The following is a 22,546-nucleotide window of genomic DNA, read 5'->3' as shown; positions in this document are numbered from 1 at the left end:
AATCGGATTTGCTATACGCGAAAACGACGCCAATGGAAAGAGCTTCCGCCCAAATTTAAATCCGTGGGCGTGGCTCGCAGCAGGAAGTAGGAAAATGGCGGCGATGTTGACAAAGACACAGCGGATGGTAACATACGACTAACAAGAGAAATATTTTTATTTTCTGCTTGCAACTGGACCGTCCAGAGCGTACACGGTAAGTACAACTCATCGTTTTTAAAAAGAAGTACTTTTGTTGCCCTGAAAAGCGAGTGAGCGTGGCGTTTGTGGGGGACGTCGAATTTCGACGATTCTTTCTGGTCAACGGTTGTAAATGATTGTGTTGATTAAAAAAGAAAACTTGATGTAACTCTACTTTTAACTGCCGTTTCAGATAGATTTGGAATTGCATCACATCCAATTTTGCCTAGAGCGTACACGGTAAGTAACACTCGTTGTGTTTAAGGAGATTTACGTTTGTAATAGCAGAAGTGTAGCCGCGTTGCGTTGTACGTGTGAATGTTGGTCCGGGCGAAATGTTAATGTTTAATTTCATTCCTTTAGGTTCCACGGTGTTTGTTGGCTGCAAGTTTTCCACTGCAAGAAGAGGCTCATATCATTGACCAGGAGCGAGCTACAATGGTGAGTAGCCATAACATTTATGTTAAACACTTCCTATTTCATGTCTAACAGTACTTGATTTAACAAATAACCATAAATAAATACAGTGTGGGCACTGAAGTTAACATATGTGATTATACTGCCTAATCTGTCACGGAGTAGATTGTTGCAAAGTAATATAAGATCCAAAGTTGTAATTCAGAATAGTTTTCAAAAGAAGGCCATTAGAATTATATACAAGTCTGATTACCCTGAACAAGCTATTAATTAAATCACAAATTCTTCAATTCAAAGATTTGGTAGATTATCAGACAAATAATGTCTAACAGTAATTGATTTAACACATCACGATAAGTAGATTGAGTGTGGGCACTCTCAAGTTAACATATGTGATTATACTGCCTAATCTGTTACAGAGTATGTTGTTGCCAAGTAATGTAGAATAGATCCAAAGTAGTAATCCAGAATAGTTTTGAAGAGGCCATTAGAATGATAAACAAATCTGATTACCTTGAACATAATAACAAGCTAAGTGTTTAATATGTCCTATGAAGTCAAAATTGGGCACCATCATGTGGTGAAATTTGGAATTGCATCACATCCAATTTTGCCTGGGAACAAACAGATTACATAAATCTTAGTTTTGAATAAGCCACTCCTTCTCAAACAAGTAAACTCTGCCCATTTTGCGCAGTAGATGTTCTGTTAATATCTAGTATTTATACAAAGTCATAATTTAAATTGCTTTCAACCTTCATTCATCGGTTCAACCAACATTACTCGCTCTTATTACCAACTTGTATTGATTTAACTAAGCGTTTAATACTTCCTATCAGGTCTCAAATCGAGATTTGGCAAAATACAATTTCAGCAAATCCAATTTTGCCAGGGAACAAAAATAGATTAAATAAACTAAATAAGTCCTCTTCCCATTAAATAAATCAGAAAAGTCTGTCTTGTAACCAGTCCTCTTCAAACAAGTAAAGTCTGCCCATTTTGTGCCGTAGATTTTGTGTCTATGCCTAGTATTTAAACAAAATCATAATTTAAACGACTTCTTTCCTTCATTCACTTTGGAAATTTGGAATTGCAGCAAATCGAATTTTGGCAGGGAACAAAAATAGATCAATTAAACTAAATAAGTCTTCTTCCCATTAAATAAATTAAAAAAGTCTGTCTTGTAACCAGTCCTTTTCAAACAAGTAAAGTCTGCCCATTTTGTGCCGTCGATTTTGTGTTAATGCCTAGTATTTATACAAAATCATAATTTAAAGGACTTCATTCCTTCATTCACTTTGGAAATTTGGAATTGCAGCACATCAAATTTTGCCTGGGAAGAAAAGTAGATTAAATAAATTTAATAAGTCTTACTACTTCCCATTAAATAAATTAAATACGTCTTACTTGTTCCCACTCCTTTTCAAAACAGTAGTTTAAAACGAGGGCCCTTCACTCAATCTTTAACCTCAACCCCGCACGTTGTGTTGTATCTGTGAATGTTGGTTGTGGCCAAATGATAGTTTTCTTTCATTCGTTTAGGTTCCAAGAAAACTTGATGTAACTCTACTTTTAACTGCCGTTTCAGATAAGCGGGTATTACGTCGCAGTCAAATGCCGCGGATATGACGTAATTGCCCGAACCTCCGCCAAAATTCAAATCTGTTGGCGCGATGGCCGTGAGCCACTGAGCAGCGACGATTATCAACAGAAATATCTTTATTTTCTGCTTGCAACTGGACCGTCTAGAGCGTACACGGTAAGTAACACTCATTGTGTTTAAGGAGATTTACGTTTGTAATAGCAGAAGTGTAGCCGCGTTGCGTTGTACGTGTGAAAATTGGTCGAGGCGAAATGTTAATGTTTAATTTCATTCCTTTAGGTTCCACGGTGTTTGTTGGCTGCAAGTTTTCCACTGCAAGAAGAGGCTCGTATCATTGACCAGGAGCGAGCTACAATGGTGAGTAGCCATAACATTTATGTTAAACACTTCCTATTTCATGTCTAACAGTACTTGATTTAACAAATAACCATAAATAAATACAGTGTGGGCACTGAAGTTAACATATGTGATTATACTGCCTAATCTGTCACGGAGTAGATTGTTGCAAAGTAATATAAGATCCAAAGTTGTAATTCAGAATAGTTTTCAAAAGAAGGCCATTAGAATTATATACAAGTCTGATTACCCTGAACAAGCTATTAATTAAATCACAAATTCTTCAATTCAAAGATTTGGTAGATTATCAGACAAATAATGTCTAACAGTAATTGATTTAACACATCACGATAAGTAGATTGAGTGTGGGCACTCTCAAGTTAACATATGTGATTATACTGCCTAATCTGTTACAGAGTATGTTGTTGCCAAGTAATGTAGAATAGATCCAAAGTAGTAATCCAGAATAGTTTTGAAGAGGCCATTAGAATGATAAACAAATCTGATTACCTTGAACATAATAACAAGCTAAGTGTTTAATATGTCCTATGAAGTCAAAATTGGGCACCATCATGTGGTGAAATTTGGAATTGCATCACATCCAATTTTGCCTGGGAACAAACAGATTACATAAATCTTAGTTTTGAATAAGCCACTCCTTCTCAAACAAGTAAACTCTGCCCATTTTGCGCAGTAGATGTTCTGTTAATATCTAGTATTTATACAAAGTCATAATTTAAATTGCTTTCAACCTTCATTCATCGGTTCAACCAACATTACTCTTATTACCAACTTGTATTGATTTAACTAAGCGTTTAATACTTCCTATCAGGTCTCAAATCGAGATTTGGCAAAATACAATTTCAGCAAATCCAATTTTGCCAGGGAACAAAAATAGATTAAATAAACTAAATAAGTCCTCTTCCCATTAAATAAATCAGAAAAGTCTGTCTTGTAACCAGTCCTCTTCAAACAAGTAAAGTCTGCCCATTTTGTGCCGTAGATTTTGTGTCTATGCCTAGTATTTAAACAAAATCATAATTTAAACGACTTCTTTCCTTCATTCACTTTGGAAATTTGGAATTGCAGCAAATCGAATTTTGGCAGGGAACAAAAATAGATCAATTAAACTAAATAAGTCTTCTTCCCATTAAATAAATTAAAAAAGTCTGTCTTGTAACCAGTCCTTTTCAAACAAGTAAAGTCTGCCCATTTTGTGCCGTCGATTTTGTGTTAATGCCTAGTATTTATACAAAATCATAATTTAAAGGACTTCATTCCTTCATTCACTTTGGAAATTTGGAATTGCAGCACATCAAATTTTGCCTGGGAAGAAAAGTAGATTAAATAAATTTAATAAGTCTTACTACTTCCCATTAAATAAATTAAATACGTCTTACTTGTTCCCACTCCTTTTCAAAACAGTAGTTTAAAACGAGGGCCCTTCACTCAATCTTTAACCCCAACCCCGCACGTTGTGTTGTATCTGTGAATGTTGGTTGTGGCCAAATGATAGTTTTCTTTCATTCGTTTAGGTTCCAAGAAAACTTGATGTAACTCTACTTTTAACTGCCGTTTCAGATAAGCGGGTATTACGTCGCAGTCATGTGCCGTGGATATGACGTAATTGCCCGAACCTCCGCCAAAATTCAAATCTGTTGGCGCGATGGCCGTGAGCCACTGAGCAGCGACGATTATCAACAGAAATATCTTTATTTTCTGCTTGCAACTGGACCGTCTAGAGCGTACACGGTAAGTAACACTCATTGTGTTTAAGGAGATTTACGTTTGTAATAGCAGAAGTGTAGCCGCGTTGCGTTGTACGTGTGAAAATTGGTCGAGGCGAAATGTTACTGTTTAATTTCATTCCTTTAGGTTCCACGGTGTTTGTTGGCTGCAAGTTTTCCACTGCAAGAAGAGGCTCGTATCATTGACCAGGAGCGAGCTACAATGGTGAGTAGCCATAACATTTATGTTAAACACTTCCTATTTCATGTCTAACAGTACTTGATTTAACAAATAACCATAAATAAATACAGTGTGGGCACTGAAGGTAACATATGTGATTATACTGCCTAATCTGTCACGGAGTAGATTGTTGCAAAGTAATATAAGATCCAAAGTTGTAATTCAGAATAGTTTTCAAAAGAAGGCCATTAGAATTATATACAAGTCTGATTACCCTTAACATAACAACAAGCTATTAATTAAATCACAAATTCTTCAATTCAAAGATTTGGTAGATTATCAGACAAATAATGTCTAACAGTAATTGATTTAACACATCACGATAAGTAGATTGAGTGTGGGCACTCTCAAGTTAACAGATATGATTATACTGCCTAATCTGTTACAGAGTATGTTGTTGCCAAGTAATGTAGAATAGATCCAAAGTAGTAATCCAGAATAGTTTTGAAGAGGCCATTAGAATAATAAACAAATCTGATTACCTTGAACATAATAACAAGCTAAGTGTTTAATATGTCCTATGAAGTCAAAATTGGGCACCATCATGTGGTGAAATTTGGAATTGCATCACATCCAATTTTGCCTGGGAACAAACAGATTAAATAAATCTTAGTTTTGAATAAGCCACTCCTTCTCAAACAAGTAAACTCTGCCCATTTCGCGCAGTAGATGTTCTGTTAATATCTAGTATTTATACAAAGTCATAATTTAAATTGCTTTCAACCTTCATTCATCGGTTCAACCAACATTACTCGCTCTTATTACCAACTTGTATTGATTTAACTAAGCGTTTAATACTTCCTATCAGGTCTCAAGGCAAGATTTGGCAAAATACAATTTCAGCAAATCCAATTTTGCCAGGGAACAAAAATAGATTAAATAAACTAAATAAGTCTTCTTCCCATTAAATAAATCAGAAAAGTCTGTCTTGTAACCAGTCCTCTTCAAACAAGTAAAGTCTGCCCATTTTGTGCCGTAGATTTTGTGTCTATGCCTAGTATTTAAACAAAATCATAATTTAAACGACTTCTTTCCTTCATTCACTTTGGAAATTTGGAATTGCAGCAAATCGAATTTTGCCAGGGAACAAAAATAGATCAATTAAACTAAATAAGTCTTCTTCCCATTAAATAAATTAAAAAAGTCTGTCTTGTAACCAGTCCTTTTCAAACAAGTAAAGTCTGCCCATTTTGTGCCGTCGATTTTGTGTTAATGCCTAGTATTTATACAAAATCATAATTTAAAGGACTTCATTCCTTCATTCACTTTGGAAATTTGGAATTGCAGCACATCAAATTTTGCCTGGGAAGAAAAGTAGATTAAATAAATTTAATAAGTCTTACTACTTCCCATTAAATAAATTAAATACGTCTTACTTGTTCCCACTCCTTTACAAAAAAGTAGTTTAAAACGAGGTCCCTTCACTCAACCTTTAACCCTATTTATTCACCTTCTAGGCTAAGTGTTAAAGGCTAAGTGTTAAAGGCTAAGTGTTAAAGGCTAAGTGTTAGAGGCTAAGTGCCAGAGGCTAGGCGCCAGAGGCGAGTTTTTGTGGGCTGAAGTTTTAGTGGGGTTAGTGTGAATACAATCCAAAAGAATACAACAGAATACAATACAATAGAATATAATACATAGATTAAATTCAATAGCTCTTACTACTTCCCATTAAATAAATTAAATACGTCTTACTTGTTCCCAATCCTTTTCAAAAAAGTAGTTTAAAACGAGGGCCCTTCACTCAACCTTTAACCTCAACCCCGCACGTCACATTGTGTTGTATCTGTGAATGTTGGTTGTGGCCAAATGATAGTTTTCTTTCATTCGTTTAGGTACCACGGTGTTTGTTGGCTATGTTTTCCACTGTCAGAAGGATGAAAATACAAAGTACAACGCTTGGACGTGGGCGAAGACGTCACCGGTGAGTCCTTCCTTCCTATTTATTTACCTTCTAGATGCTAGAGGCTAAGTGTTAGAGGCTAAGTGTTAGAGGCTAAGTGTTAAACACAATACGAACAACACAACGATACTGCACTGAACAACACGATACCGCACTGAGAAACACGATACCGCACTGAACAACACGATACCGCACTGAACAACACCATGCCGCACTGAACACCATGCCACACTGAACAACACCATCCCGCACTGAACAACACCATGCCGCACTAAACAACACCATGCCGCACTGAACAACACCATGCCTCACTGAACGACACCATGCCGCACTGAAAGACACCATGCCGCACTGAACGACACCATGCCGCACTGAAAGACACCATGCCGCACTGAACAACACCATCCTGCACTGAACAACACCATCCCGCACTGAACAACACCATGCCGCACTGAACAACATTATGCCGCACTGAACAACATTATGCCGCACTGAACATTATGCCGCACTGAACAACACCATGCCGCACTGAACAACACCATGCCGCACTGAACAACATTATGCCGCACTGAACAACACCATGCCGCACTGAACAACACCATGCCGCACTGAACAACACCATGCCGCACTGAACAACATTATGCCGCACTGAACAACACCATGCCGCACTGAACAACACCATCCTGCACTGAACAACACCATTCCGCATTGAACACCATGCCGCACTGAACAACACCATCCCGCACTGAACAACACCATCCCGCACTGAACAACACCATGCCGCACTGAACAACATTATGCCGCACTGAACAACATTATGCCGCACTGAACAACACCATGCCGCACTGAACAACACCATGCCGCACTGAACAACACCATGCCGCACTGAACAACATTATAACGCACTGAACAACACCATCCCGCACTGAACATCACCATGCCGCACTAAACAACATTATGCCGCACTGAACAACATTATGCCGAAATGAACAACACCATGCCGCACTGAACAACACCATGCCGCACTGAACAACACCATCCTGCACTGAACAACACCATCCCGCACTGAACAACACCATGCCGCACTGAACAACACCATGCCGCACTGAACAACACCATGCCGCACTGAACAACACCATCCCGCACTGAACAACACCATGCCGCACTGAACAACACCATGCCGCACTGAACAACACCATGCCGCACTGAACAACACCATGCCGCACTGAACAACATTATGCCGCACTGAACAACACCATGCCGCACTGAACAACACCATGCCGCACTGAACAACACCATGCCGCACTGAACAACATTATGCCGCACTGAACAACACCATGCCGCACTGAACAACACCATCCTGCACTGAACAACACCATTCCGCATTGAACACCATGCCGCACTGAACAACACCATCCCGCACTGAACAACACCATCCCGCACTGAACAACACCATGCCGCACTGAACAACATTATGCCGCACTGAACAACATTATGCCGCACTGAACAACACCATGCCGCACTGAACAACACCATGCCGCACTGAACAACACCATGCCGCAATGAACAACACCATCCCGCACTGAACAACATTATGCCGCACTGAACAACATTATGCCGCACTGAACAACATTATGCCGCACTGAACAACATTATGCCGAAATGAACAACACCATGCCGCACTGAACAACACCATGCCGCACTGAACAACACCATCCTGCACTGAACAACACCATCCCGCACTGAACAACACCATGCCGCACTGAACAACACCATGCCGCAATGAACAACACCATCCCGCACTGAACAACATTATGCCGCACTGAACAACATTATGCCGCACTGAACAACACCATGCCGCACTGAACAACACCATGCCGCACTGAACAACGCCATCCTGCACTGAACAACACCATCCCGCACTGAACAACACCATGCCGCACTGAACAACATTATGGCGCACTGAACAACATTATGCCGCACTGAACAACACCATGCCGCACTGAACAACACCATGCCGCACTGAACAACACCATGCCGCAATGAACAACACCATCCCGCACTGAACAACACCATGCCGCACTGAGCAACACCATGCCGCACTGAACAACACCATCCTGCACTGAACAACACCATGCCGCACTGAACAACACCATTCCGCACTGAACAACACCATGCCGCACTGAACAACATTACGCTGCACTGAACAACACCATGCCGCACTGAACAACACCATGCCGCACTGAACAACACCATGCCGCATTGAACAACACCATGCCGCATTGAACAACACCATGCCGCACTGAACAACACCATCCTGCACTGAACAACACCATGCCGCATTGAACAACACCATGCCGCACTGAACAACACCATCCTGCACTGAACAACACCATCCCGCACTGAACAACACCATCCCGCATTGAACAACACCATCCTGCACTGAACAACACCATGCCGCACTGAACAACACCATGCCGCACTGAACAACACCATTCCGCACTGAACAACACCATGCCGCACTGAACAACACCATCCTGCACTGAACAACACCATCCCGCACTGAACAACACCATGCCGCATTGAACAACACCATCCTGCACTGAACAACACCATCCTGCACTGAACAACACCATGCCGCACTGAACAACACCATGCCGCACTGAACAACACCATGCCGCACTGAACAACACCATGCCGCACTGAACAACATTATGCCGCACTGAACAACATTATGTCGCACTGAACAACACCATGCCGCACTGAACAACACCATGCCGCACTGAACAACATTATGCCGCACTGAAAAACACCATGCCGCACTGAACAACACCATCCCGCACTGAACAACACCATGCCGCATTGAACAACACCATGCCGCACTGAACAACACCATGCTGCACTGAACAACATTATGCTGCACTGAACAACACGATCCTGCATTGAACAACACCATGCCCCACTGAACAACACCATCCTGCACTGAACAACACCATCCTGCACTGAACAACACCACCCCGCACTGAACAACACGATCCCGCATTGAACACCATCCCGCACTGAACAACACCATGCCGCACTGAACAACACCATTCCGCACTGAACAACACCATGCCGCACTGAACAACACCATGCCGCAATGAACAACACCATGCCGCACTGAACAACACCATGCCGCACTGAACAACATTATGCCGCACTGAACAACACCATGCCGCACTGAACAACACCATCCCGCACTGAACAACACCATGCCGCATTGAACAACACCATGCCGCACTGAACAACACCATCCTGCACTGAACAACACCATCCCGCACTAAACAACACCATGCCGCACTGAACAACATTATGGCGCACTGGACAACATTATGCCGCACTGAACAACACCATGCCGCACTGAACAACACCATGCCGCACTGAACAACACCATGCCGCACTGAACAACACCATGCCGCACTGAACAACATTATGCCGCACTGAACAACACCATGCCGCACTGAACAACACCATGCCGCACTGAACAACACGATCCCGCATTGAACAACACCATCCTGCACTGAACAACACCATGCCGCACTGAACAACACCATGCCGCACTGAACAACACCATTCCGCACTGAACAACACCATGCCGCACTGAACGACACCATCCTGCACTGAACGACACCATCCCGCACTGAACAACACCATGCCGCATTAAACAACACCATGCCGCACTGAACAACACCATCCTGCACTGAACAACACCATGCCGCACTGAACAACACCATGCCGCACTGAACAACACCATGCCGCACTGAACAACACCATGCCGCACTGAACAACATTATGCCGCACTAAACAACATTATGTCGCACTGAACAACACCATGCCGCACTGAACAACACCATGCTGCACTGAACAACATTATGCCGCACTGAACAACACGATCCCGCATTGAACAACACCATCCCGCAGTGAACAACACCATGCCGCATTGAACAACACCATGCCGCACTGAACAACACCATGCTGCACTGAACAACATTATGCTGCACTGAACAACACGATCCTGCATTGAACAACACCATGCCGCACTGAACAACACCATCCTGCACTGAACAACACCATGCCGCACTGAACAACACCATGCCGCACTGAACAACATTATGCCACACTGAAAAACACCATGCCGCACTGAACAACACCATCCCGCACTGAACAACACCATGCCGCATTTAACAACACCATGCCGCACTGAACAACACCATGCTGCACTGAACAACATTATGCTGCACTGAACAACACGATCCTGCATTGAACAACACCATGCCGCACTGAACAACACCATCCTGCACTGAACAACACCATCCTGCACTGAACAACACCACCCCGCACTGAACAACACGATCCCGCATTGAACAACACCATCCCGCACTGAACAACACCATGCCGCACTGAACAACACCATTCCGCACTGAACAACACCATGCCGCACTGAACAACACCATGCCGCACTGAACAACACCATGCTGCACTGAACAACACCATGCCGCACTGAACAACATTATGCCGCACTGAACAACACCATGCCGCACTGAACAACACCATCCCGCACTGAACAACACCATGCCGCATTGAACAACACCATGCCGCACTGAACAACACCATCCTGCACTGAACAACACCATCCCGCACTAAACAACACCATGCCGCACTGAACAACATTATGGCGCACTGGACAACATTATGCCGCACTGAACAACACCATGCCGCACTGAACAACACCATGCCGCACTGAACAACACCATGCCGCACTGAACAACACCATGCCGCACTGAACAACATTATGCCGCACTGAACAACACCATGCCGCACTGAACAACACCATGCCGCACTGAACAACACGATCCCGCATTGAACAACACCATCCTGCACTGAACAACACCATGCCGCACTGAACAACACCATGCCGCACTGAACAACACCATTCCGCACTGAACAACACCATGCCGCACTGAACAACACCATCCTGCACTGAACAACACCATCCCGCACTGAACAACACCATGCCGCATTGAACAACACCATGCCGCACTGAACAACACCATCCTGCACTGAACAACACCATGCCGCACTGAAAAACACCATGCCGCACTGAACAACACCATGCCGCACTGAACAACATTATGCCGCACTGAACAACATTATGCCGCACTAAACAACATTATGTCGCACTGAACAACACCATGCCGCACTGAACAACACCATGCTGCACTGAACAACATTATGCCGCACTGAACAACACGATCCCGCATTGAACAACACCATCCCGCAGTGAACAACACCATGCCGCATTGAACAACACCATGCCGCACTGAACAACACCATGCTGCACTGAACAACATTATGCTGCACTGAACAACACGATCCTGCATTGAACAACACCATGCCGCACTGAACAACACCATCCTGCACTGAACAACACCTTTCCACACTGAACAACACCATGCCGCACTGAACAACATTATGCCGCACTGAACAACACCATGCCGCACTGAACAACACCATGCCGCACTGAACAACACCATGCCGCACTGAACAACACCATGCCGCAATGAACAACACCATCCCGCACTGAACAACACCATGCCGCATTGAACAACACCATGCCGCACTGAACAACACCATCCCGCACTGAACAACACCACCCCGCACTGAACAACACGATCCCGCATTGAACAACACCATCCCGGACTGAACAACACCATGCCGCACTGAACAACACCATTCCGCACTGAACAACACCATGCCGCACTGAACAACACCATGCCGCACTGAACAACACCATGCCGCACTGAACAACATTATGCCGCACTGAACAACACCATGCCGCACTGAACAACACCATCCCGCACTGAACAACACCATGCCGCATTGAACAACACCATGCCGCACTGAACAACACCATCCTGCACTGAACAACACCATCCCGCACTGAACAACACCATGCCGCACTGAACAACATTATGGCGCACTGAACAACATTATGCCGCACTGAACAACACCATGCCGCACTGAACAACACCATGCCGCACTGAACAACACCATGCCGCACTGAACAACATTATGCCGCACTGAACAACATTATGCCGCACTGAACAACACCATGCCGCACTGAACAACACCATGCCGCACTGAACAACACCATGCCGCACTGAACAACACGACGTCGCACTGAACAACACGACGCCGCACAGAACAACACGACGCCGCACAGAATAACACAATACCGCACAGAACAACACAATACCGCACAAACAGTTTTAGATAATATTACGTCGCAGTCATGTGACGCGGACATGACGTCAATAGGCGGAACTCACGGCAAAATTATAATCTGTGGGCGTGGCTTGCAACAGGAAGTAGGAAAGCGGCAGTTCTGGCAAACAAGACACAGCTGTTAGTAACACGATGACTAACAAGGCAAATATTTTTGTTTTCAGCTTGCAACTTGACCGTCTAGAGCGTACAAGGTAATTACAACTGTTTTTTTTTAGCCCTGAAAAGCAAGGGAGTGTGGCGTTTGGGAGGAATGTCGAACTCGGCGTCTGCTTCCAGCCACAGACGCCAAATTTCGACGATTATTTCGACTGGTCAACGGTTGTAAATTATTGCGTTGACTAAAAACTTTATTTAACTCTACTCTTAACTTTGCCGTTTCAGATATGCGGGTATTACACCGCGGAAATGACGTCAATAGGCTGAACTCTCGCCAAAATTCAAATCTGTGGGCGCAATGGCCTTGAGCGAGACACCGGATACAAACACGACGATTATCAACAGAAATATCTTTATTTTCCGCTTGCAAGTGGACCGTCTAGAGCGTACACGGTAAGTACAACTCATTGTGTTTAAAAAGATTTACGTTTGTGTAGTTTGCGTTGCGTTGTATCTGTGAATGTTGGTTGAGGCTAAATGTTAATGTTTAATTTCATTCCTTTAGGTTCCACGGTGTTTGTTGGCTGTATGTTTTCCACTGCAAGAAGAGGCTCGTATCATTGACCAGCAGGAGCTACAATGGTGAGTACCCCTTTCGTCTTCCATTTATGTTAAACACTTCCTATTTCATGTCTAACAGTACTCGATTTAACAAATAACCATAAATAAATACAGTGTGGGCAGTCACGTTAACATATGTGATTATCCTGCCTAATATGTTTATCACAAATATGTCACTAATCACTAATATGTTTATTTGTTTATCACAACACCTTTGGACCTTCAGCAATCGATTATTTACCTTCATCTACATAGAGACAGAACGATGGTGTCTTAAACATCTCATTCATTTCACCAAATAACTTCACGCAGGTGGATAACGGCCGTCTCGGTCACGCTATGTTGCGTGATGCAGTTTTGAAGAACCAAATGCATTTATTCAATGAATAAGTCAAGCTAGTTCTATGTTTATGATGTTGTAAGTTACGGTACCGATTGAAGTTGAGTTCGAAGCCAGTGGAAAACAGCGCTGCGTTTGTGCTCTCCAGGTACAAATGTTGTGATCTCTGACTGACGACCGGGCGAGACTCGAGTAAGAGATGTCCAAACGAGCTCCGGCAGGGCGGGCCAAGGCGGAGCGAACGGACGCCCTTCAGGCCGCCAATGACGAGCTGAGAACCAAACTGATGGACGTCCAGTTAGAACTTCAGCAGGAGAAGAACAAGGTGAAAACCTCAACAGACAGACACTGCCTGCCTCCCTGCCTGCCTCCCTGCCTGCCTCCCTCCCTCCCAGTTTTCCCGATGTAGATTAGACATGCGTGTGCCATGACTGTGTCAGCCTACATCAACAAATGCACCGAGGACGTCAGCACCACTAAGAATATCATCACCCGGGGCAACCAACGACCCTGGATGACTGAGGAGGTACGTCAAACGCTACGAGCGCGGAACTCTGCCTTCAAGTCTGGCGACAAGGAGACACTGAGGACAGCGAGAGCCAACTTGAACCGTGCCATCAGGATAGCGAAGCGAGACCGCAGTCGAAAATTTCAGGATCGTTTCCACGACGTCAAAAACATCAGGAGTATGTGGCAAGGCATACGGGCGATTACAGACTACAACTCACCCTCCCCCCCCCCCGGTGGGTGTAGTTGATGCTGACTTTCTAAATGGTCTAAATAACTTCTTTGGGAGGTTCGAGGCACTAAACGGCACTCCAGCAGTTAAAACTGTCCCCCATCAGGAAGAGGAGGTACTCTGCCTTGACTCCGCCGATGTGTTGAAGACCCTGAGGAGAGTCAACCCCTGTAAGGCCCCTGGCCCCGACAACATTCCTGGGCGTGTGTTCAGGGAATGTGCAAGTCATCTGGCTGGGGTCATCACAGACATTTTTAACACCTCGCTGGGCCAAGCCACAGTGCCGGCGTGCTTTAAGACTGCCTCCATCATTCCGGTGCCGAAGAAACCTCAAATCACCTCATTTAATGATTACCGGCTTGTTGCACTGACTCCGGTTATGATGAAGTGCTTCGAAAGGCTGCTTAAAGGTCACATCGTTTCCAGACTCCCCCTATTATTTGACCCGTTCCAGTTTGCCGACCGGCAAAACCGCTCCACTCAGGACGCCATCTCCTCCGTTCTTCACCTGAGCCTGGCTCACCTGGAGGAGAAGAACACCCATGTGCGGAGGCTGTTCCTGGACTTCAGCTCAGCGTTTAACACCATCATCCCACAGCATCTGGTAGGAAAATTGGAACACCTGGGCTTCAACACCCCCCTTCGCAACTGGCTGCTAGACTTCCTCACCAACAGACCTCAGTCAGTCCGGGTCGGACAGAACACCTCTGATGTCATCACCCTCAGCACAGGCTCCCTTCAGGGCTGCGTCCTGAGCCCCCTGCTGTGCACCCTGATGACACACGACTGCGTCCTCAGGTTCACCACCAATCACATCGTGAAGTCAGCAGACGACACAACGGTGGTGGGGCTCATCAGAGACAACAACGACCTGGACTACAGAGAGGAGGTGGAGCAGCTGGTGGGCTGGTGCAGAGAAAACAGCCTGATCCTGAATGAGGAGAAGATGAAGGAGATCATCGTCGACTTCAGGAAAAAACAGCCTCACCACGCTCCACTGATCATCAACAGCTCAGCTGTGGAGGTGGTCAGCACCACCAAATTCCTGGGGGTCCACATCACAGAAGACCTCACCTGGACTATGAACACTACGGCACTGGTCAAGAGGGCACAGAAGCGCTTGTACTTCCTGCGGAGGATGAGGAGAGCCCACCTGCCCCCACCCATCATGAGGACGTTCTACAGGAGCACCATAGAGAGCATTCTGACAAGCTGTCTCTCTGTGTGGTGTGGAGGCTGCACCGCCTCCGATTGGAAGAACGTGAGGAGAGTGGTGAGGACAGCAGAGAGGATCATAGGGGCTCCTCTTCCCTCCATTCAGGACATTTCATCTCAGCGCTGCATGTCCCGTGCCCGTAACATCATCAATGACCCATCACACCCCCACCATGGACTGTTCTCCCTGCTGCCCTCTGGGAAGAGGTTTGCAGCATCCGCTGCAGGTCCACCAGGTTCTGCAACAGCTTTTTCCCTGCTGTCATCAGACTGTTGAACACTAGAACTGTTGAGCTCTAAACTGAACTCTGCATCACACATTCACAGAACTGTACTTTATGACACTACGGACCTCTATCTTGCACTATCTCGCACTACCAACTTTACTGAACTTGTATAAACCCTTTAAATAGAAGTTTAATACATGGTTTAGCATTCCTCTGCACACTCTTGAATACTGTTTTGCCTACTTGCACTATTGCATAATTATCACTGCTGCACTTTATACTTATTTTTAATATATATATATATATATATATATAGTATATATGTATATATATATATTTTCATAGGATATGTTACTTCTATTCAACTGCAATATCACTACTTTGTTGTAAGACGTATGCAACGGAATTTCGTTTTGTATGCACCATGTGCAGACAAGATGACAATAAAGTTTGTCTAAGTCTAAGTCATGTCAGGTCAGCTGTCTGGAGAGAGAGAGAAGTCAGGACCTGCGGGCGGAGCACCACCGTGCCACCGCCGCCATGACGGAACTCAAAAGCAAACTCCATGAGGAGAAGCAGAAAGAGTTAGCCATTACCAGGGAGACATTACTGCGGCAGCATGAAATGGAGCTGATGAGAGTGATCAAAATCAAAGATGGAGAGATCCAGCGACTGAATGCCTTGGTCCTCAGCCTGAGGGACGGCTCCATGGACAAGGTGATCCGCTCTATCCGTGTCTGACTATCCGCACGCCACGTCGGGCTTCGATGCGGCCGCTACCGTATTGTGTAGCTTGTCCCCAGTAAGCGTCGCGGCGCTCCGTTGCGGTCTCAACGGCCCGGTGTGGCGCAATGTCTGCTCAGGTGAGGAGGGGGGGCGCTTTGCTGGCGGAGGTGGAGGAGACGCGGCGGTGTCGGGAGACCGAGCGGTGTCGCCTCCACCAGGAGCGCGGAAGAAGCCCTGGCAGCGGCCTGGCAGTCCCGAGCGGCCGAGCTCCGATCGGCTCATCACCAGCATCGGGAGGAGCTGAGCCGAACCAAGAGAGACTGCGAGAGGGAGATCCGCCGACTGGTAGGACTGATCAGATGCGCGGTGCGTGGCTATGTTCCCAATTTCGTTGTATACCTGCAGTGCAATGACACCTAAGGCATTCTATTCTATTCTATTTCACAAGAAGAAAATGTCCGGTTGCTCGCTTCGCTTTTGTCACAGCAAAGGTGTTCTAGTCGATTCCAGAAAAAAATTGGCCGGTTGCTCTCTTTGTTTTTGTCACAATTCTGGCAAATGAGTTTGCCCGCCTGCCTGAGCGCTCCCCGTTTGTACATCCAGACGGATGAGATCAAGCTGAAAGACAGAGCGGTTAGTGTTTTGGATGAAGCCTTGGGGCCGGCCACGTCCACCGCCTTCAGCTGCAGACTCAGGCTGCCGAGCAGCAGATCGCTGCCCTGAGGGATTCCCAAAGGGCGGGCCTAAACTACCCTGGAAGTGGGGTCAACGCCGCTACTAGCAATCCTCTTCATTGCGTAAGCCACCTCATCACACACTTGCAGTACGCATGACTTAGTTCGTTGCTGGAGGAAGGTAGCACAAAAACAGTTTTGAACTTTGAACGAGTGCTCGTGTGTGTGTGTTGCGGGGCGTTTTCAGTCTCAGGAGGATCGGGACACGCGACGGTTTCATCTGAAAATCGCTGAGCTCAGCGCAGTCATCAGGAAACTGGAGGATCGAAACGCCCTGCTTTCTGAAGAGCGCAATGAACTGGTAATTTATTGACGGCACGCTTGAAGGTTTGCGCTACGTTTGATGCGCGCCATCCAGCGAGGCACCCATTGCGCTTGCTTATTAGTTGAGCGGCGCGGCGAGTCGGTTGCCTGGTAGATGTCTTTTATTGGGAGCCAAAGCCATGATTCCGTTCAAACCGATGCAAAAGGAATGGATACGTTCTGGCCCGCGTGTTGTGCGTCTTTCACATCCCGCACTTCATGCTTGCAGCTAAAGCGACTGAGAGAAACAGAAAGCCAGTTTCTGCCACTCCTGTACAAAAACAAACGCCTGAGCAGGAAGAATGAAGAACTCTCGCTGGTGCTGTGTCGCCTTGAAAACAAAGTGCGCTTTGTCACCCAGGAGAACGAGGAGATGGCAAGCTTGGTAAGTCGACGCGGACAACGGCGGCGTGCCAACAGAGTCCACTGCATTTGTGTTCCACAGAGAAGGCCTAGTTCGCTCAATGACCTGGACCGCGGTTGCGGCCAGCAGGACGGTGAAATGGAGTTTCTTCAAGTTGTGGAGCAGCGGCACATCATCGACGACTTGTCCAAGGTCTTCAGGCAGGCGACTCGGTTCACGTACGGCAGCGCCGCGCTCGCTCGCTGTCGCCAGGAAACCTTTTCCGTCCAAAGCTTGGCCGGCGGCCGCCATCCAAAAAATTGGCCCCTTAAATTCCGACCTTTCAAGCAGGAGCATTGTGCGCACGCGTTTGAACACGCTTTAGACTTGTTTTGCCGTTTTCAGCAGCTCAAAGCTCCCGTTTTGTCAGCGCCTTTGCCACTCGCTGTGCGCTGAAAACGACGGACTTGCCCGGCTGCTCAGCCCGTCAACCATGAGCCGCGAGCGCGACGTCATTGTCCGTAGGCAGCTAGTGGCAAAATGCACCCTGTTAGAGTTGCGCTCGCTCCAACTTATTTTGCAAGAACCACACGGGAGACAAGTAAGTTCTTTTGGACACCTGCAGGTGGAGAGTCCATCCGTTGTACGAATGAAGTCTGACTCTCGGCTCCTGCACGAGCATTTTAATTAAGAGAAACAGGGTGGGTGTAAGAGTGGATTGAATAGAGGAAGCCCTTGACCTCTAGTCAAAACATAGCAAGGGGTGTTTTACGACTTTGTGTAGGAAGGGATAAGCGATAGGGATAAATAAGGGATAAATAATATTATTTATTACAGGTCGCAGTCAAAGTCAAAGCAACACAATGATACGATAAAGATAATCTGGAAAACCCTGACACACCCTGTAGTTGTCACTTTTGGAAAAGACGAGCGTCCCTCCAATCATCGCCGGTGACGTGTTTTTCAGGCTCTGGAGACAGGAGCTCATGTCAGAAATGTCATTGTGAGTCGCGTTTGTTTCTGCGCCGGAGCCGTTCGTTCCCTTTGCATCCAAAGAATCTCAAAGGCGGATTATTTGTGTCGACAGGAGAGAGATTTGCTGCCACGATACCGACGTCGAGAATCTCTGAGGAGGAACAAAGCGTGAGGTCCTGCAAGGTGAGTCTGTTTGTTTGCGGCTGCTTGGTGTTGCGCAAGATGAAATGGCCTTTTTCTCGCTATCGTTCCTCTCGTCGATTCATCGTGAGGTGTCGCTTCAGTTTGTTCAGAGAGATGTTTGCTTCCGCGCCCGCAGGTCATCGAAACATTTTACGGCTACGACGAAGACGTGTTGGTGGACTCGGACGGATCGTCCTTGTCTTTTCACACCGACAGAACCCCCGACACGGAACCCGAAGAGGTAGCCCGCCATTTCTGCCAGCGTATTGGCACCAAACATTCCTCTTCAGCCTGGAATCGGACTCGTCTTTGCGTCGCGGGTGCTTTGTCGCCGGTCTGACTGATTCTGGTACTAGTGCTGTGTTGCATTGGTGTGTGCATGAAGAGGCGGAGCTTCGCTACCGCCAGCTGACGCAAGAATATCAAGCGCTGCAACGAGCCTACGCTCTGCTAGCCCAGACCAGCGAAAGGGGACTACGACGCCGAGAAGGAGATCAAGGTGGCGCCCCTTCCCGCAACCCCCGGCCGGGTCGCAGCCTCCCCGTTCTCACCCAGCCTCGGGTGTTCTCTGGTCTGAAAGGAGGAGGAGGAGCCTCCCTCCTCCTCCTTTCAGACCAGAGAAAAGCTGATGGTAGAAATGGGTCACTATCAAAGCAGAGTAGCAGATCTGGAGTCAGCGCTGATGAAAAGCAAATGTCATTTTCCAGTCAACCAAAGAATTTGTGGATGAAAATGACACAACATTCCAAAGCTGTCCACGCGTTTGTCTCTTCTAGAATGTCAAGTGGGTGGAGGAGAAGCAGCTGCTGCGTCAGAGCAATCAGCAGTTGGCCGAAAAGGTGACGGAAAGAAAGGCGCTGGGCGGAGTCGCTTGGCGTCACACCTGTCGGGAAGCCCCGCAGATGAGGTCTGACTGTCTTTTCAGGTCAGGCGGATGGAGGCGGAAGAAGCGCGTCTGAAAGAGCACATCCAGGATATCCGAGACCAAAACGAACTGCTTGAGTTCCGCATCCTGGAGCTGGAGGTGGGAAGACTCGCACAAGCGTGTTGAGGCCAGAGATGTGACGGACGGACGGACGGACGGACGGACGGATGCATGCCTCTGCCTTTCAGGAGAGGGAGTGGCGCTCCCCCGTCTTGAAGTTTCTGCAAGTCCGTTTCCCAGACGGCCTCAGCCCTTTGCAGATTTACTGCGAGGCCGAGGGCGTGAGCGTACGTAAGGCGTCCCTCGCAACCCTAACCTTAACCCGAGGTCCCAGAACACCTTACATTGCTCCTTGCGCCTTTCCCCCGGACATCGTCATCAGTGATCTGATGAAGAAGCTGGACATCCTGGGCTATAACGCCGTAAGTGTATGTCGAACTCCTTATGTTCGCACTCCACGAGACTCGGCGGCTCAAATGTGACTTTTGGAAGGCTTTGCGCTGAAAGAAGCTTGTTGACGCTGTGCCTTTGGGCTCTTGCAGAATCTCACCAACGAGGAGCAGGTGGTCGTGATTCACGCCAGGACCCTTCTCACCCTAGCCGAGAAGGTAACGCGCACGTCCACGCACGCTCTCGCATTCTGCTTATGTGACAGCAGCCTTTCCTCAGTGGTTAGAATACATCAAAGTGACCAAGTCAGCACTTCAACAGAAGATGTTGGACATTGAAAGTGAGAAGGTAGACAGACACGCGACATCAGCCAAGGGGAACTCCGGCAATGTGCCCCAACAATTCTGACCTTGAGCTGTGCTAGGATATGTTCTGCAAGCAGAAGGGCTACCTGGATGAAGAGTTGGACTTCAGGAAGTGTTCCATGGACCAGGCTCATAAGGTAAGCCGCCCTCAAATCTCCCGCCGGACCACTGATGGACGAGGATTGCGGCCCAGAGGATCCTGGAGCTGGAGGCCATGTTGTACGAGGCGCTACCGCAGCGGGACTGCCCCGCCACGGACGGCGAAAAAGCCAGCCACGCTGGCGTGAATGACGTGCTGACGGCGGATCAGAGAGAAGAGCTTAGGAGCGCCGTGGACCAATGGAAGCGAGCCCTGATGTGCGAGTTGAGGGAGCGCGACGCTTGCATCCTCCAAGAGAGAATGGATCTGCTGCACAGCGCGCAACAGGTAAGGGCCCAAAGCCAGCCCGGCACTTACTTGCACGCTTACTGGCTTTTGAATGCCACTTTCCATTTGTCCGTCCTAGAGGAACAAAGAGCTGAAAGAATTCATCGAAGCTCAGAAGAGACAAATCAAACAATTGGAGGAGAAGTTTCTGTTTCTCTTTCTATTCTTCTCCTTGGCCTTCATTCTGTGGCCCTAACACCAGCTGGTGAGTGAGCTCCAGCGGCACCGCACTCGACACCTCCGATACACTGCCAGCCGGTCTCAGACGTTGGCAGACGCTCCGATGCCAACGTATACCCCCCGCCACGGTGACAGAGGCACCGCGTCACACCGGCGCTCATCCAATCAGAAGGCAGGAAAAGCAAATTCACATGCAGGGCACTTTTGAACCAGAAGAGAGCGCCACAAAAAACGGTTGTTGCCCCAAACGCGCACTAAAAAGGGTCAGAATAACAAGAGTCCCACTGGCCAGCCGGGGCCACCCGTCCAGCTGTTTCTTCAGGGGGGAAAAAAATTGGAGTCACCGGTGAGTACATTTTGCATTTAGCTCTGCTTTTCTGCTTCTGTCTTCAAGTGTGTGGCATCCTGCGATCAAAGAGTCAGCCAACCCCAAAGCGGTTGACCTCAACGTCCCACCACCATGCCTACCAGAGCAGGTGACGTGATGCTTTGGACATCCTTCCGTCTCAGATGCCCAAAAGTACTCTTTGCCACATCTGCGGCAATACGGTGTCTTTTCAAAGGTGCAAATAAATCCAGCGTGGGCGGAACACGCACGTCTTCGGTTTTTCCCGCTTTGTTTGTGTGACAGCTGTTGTGAAAATTTTATACAAATAAAGTTGTATAGTACAGGTTTGGCCAAGCCGCAACTCCCGAACCGCATGCGGCTCTTTTATGTTCATATCAACATTTGTGTGTGTGTGTGTGGGGGGGGGGGGGGGGGGGGGGTTGTGCGTGTTGGCTTCACTTGAGTTCAATTTGGTATTTTGGTCAAAAGCGCATGTGGTGAAATTCCACAAAGTAGGATGGGCAAACACATTTCTTTAAACTATGAGTGTCAATTGGGCTCTCGAAATGGCAGGGAAAAGATGCACAGCAAAACGAAAATACGTAGATGAACACAGGACGTTTTAATCAGAGTGGGAAAGTTTCTATTTTTTGTTGAACGTGATGGCAAACCATTCTGCCTGATATGTCAGACCTCAGCGC

General features: G+C 46.8%; 3 long non-coding RNA genes across 5 annotated transcripts; all 3 read left to right on the top strand.

Moving 5' to 3' along the window:
• Nucleotides 1-13,113: 13,113 nt before the first annotated feature.
• On the top strand, nucleotides 13,114-14,355 carry LOC148378253 (uncharacterized). Its single transcript, XR_015856070.1, has 3 exons — nucleotides 13,114-13,277; nucleotides 13,390-13,466; nucleotides 13,934-14,355. It is a non-coding gene; the product is annotated as an uncharacterized LOC148378253 (long non-coding RNA).
• A 2,478-nt stretch (nucleotides 14,356-16,833) lies between these two features.
• On the top strand, nucleotides 16,834-18,653 carry LOC148378252 (uncharacterized). 2 transcript variants are annotated; one of them, XR_015856050.1, is made up of 4 exons: nucleotides 16,834-17,037; nucleotides 17,296-17,489; nucleotides 17,614-17,727; nucleotides 17,959-18,653. It is a non-coding gene; the product is annotated as an uncharacterized LOC148378252 (long non-coding RNA). The 2 variants fall into 2 exon arrangements; XR_015856049.1 differs by having other exon boundaries at nucleotides 17,614-18,653.
• Nucleotides 18,654-18,889: 236 nt separating this feature from the next.
• LOC148378251 (uncharacterized) lies at nucleotides 18,890-19,717 on the top strand. Of its 2 annotated transcripts, XR_015856045.1 has the most exons (4): nucleotides 18,890-19,075; nucleotides 19,160-19,230; nucleotides 19,367-19,471; nucleotides 19,616-19,717. It is a non-coding gene; the product is annotated as an uncharacterized LOC148378251 (long non-coding RNA). The 2 variants fall into 2 exon arrangements; XR_015856044.1 differs by lacking the exon at nucleotides 18,890-19,075 and having other exon boundaries at nucleotides 19,128-19,230.
• The last annotated feature ends 2,829 nt before the right edge of the window (nucleotides 19,718-22,546 follow it).

The sequence above is a fragment of the Syngnathus floridae genome, unplaced genomic scaffold (genome assembly GCF_059516105.1).
Source record: "Syngnathus floridae isolate MCC-2025c unplaced genomic scaffold, RoL_Sflo_1.0 HiC_scaffold_56, whole genome shotgun sequence".
Lineage (NCBI taxonomy): Eukaryota > Metazoa > Chordata > Actinopteri > Syngnathiformes > Syngnathidae > Syngnathus > Syngnathus floridae.
Note: the sequence above shows the minus strand (reverse complement) of the source record. Positions and strands in the feature narration are given on the sequence as shown.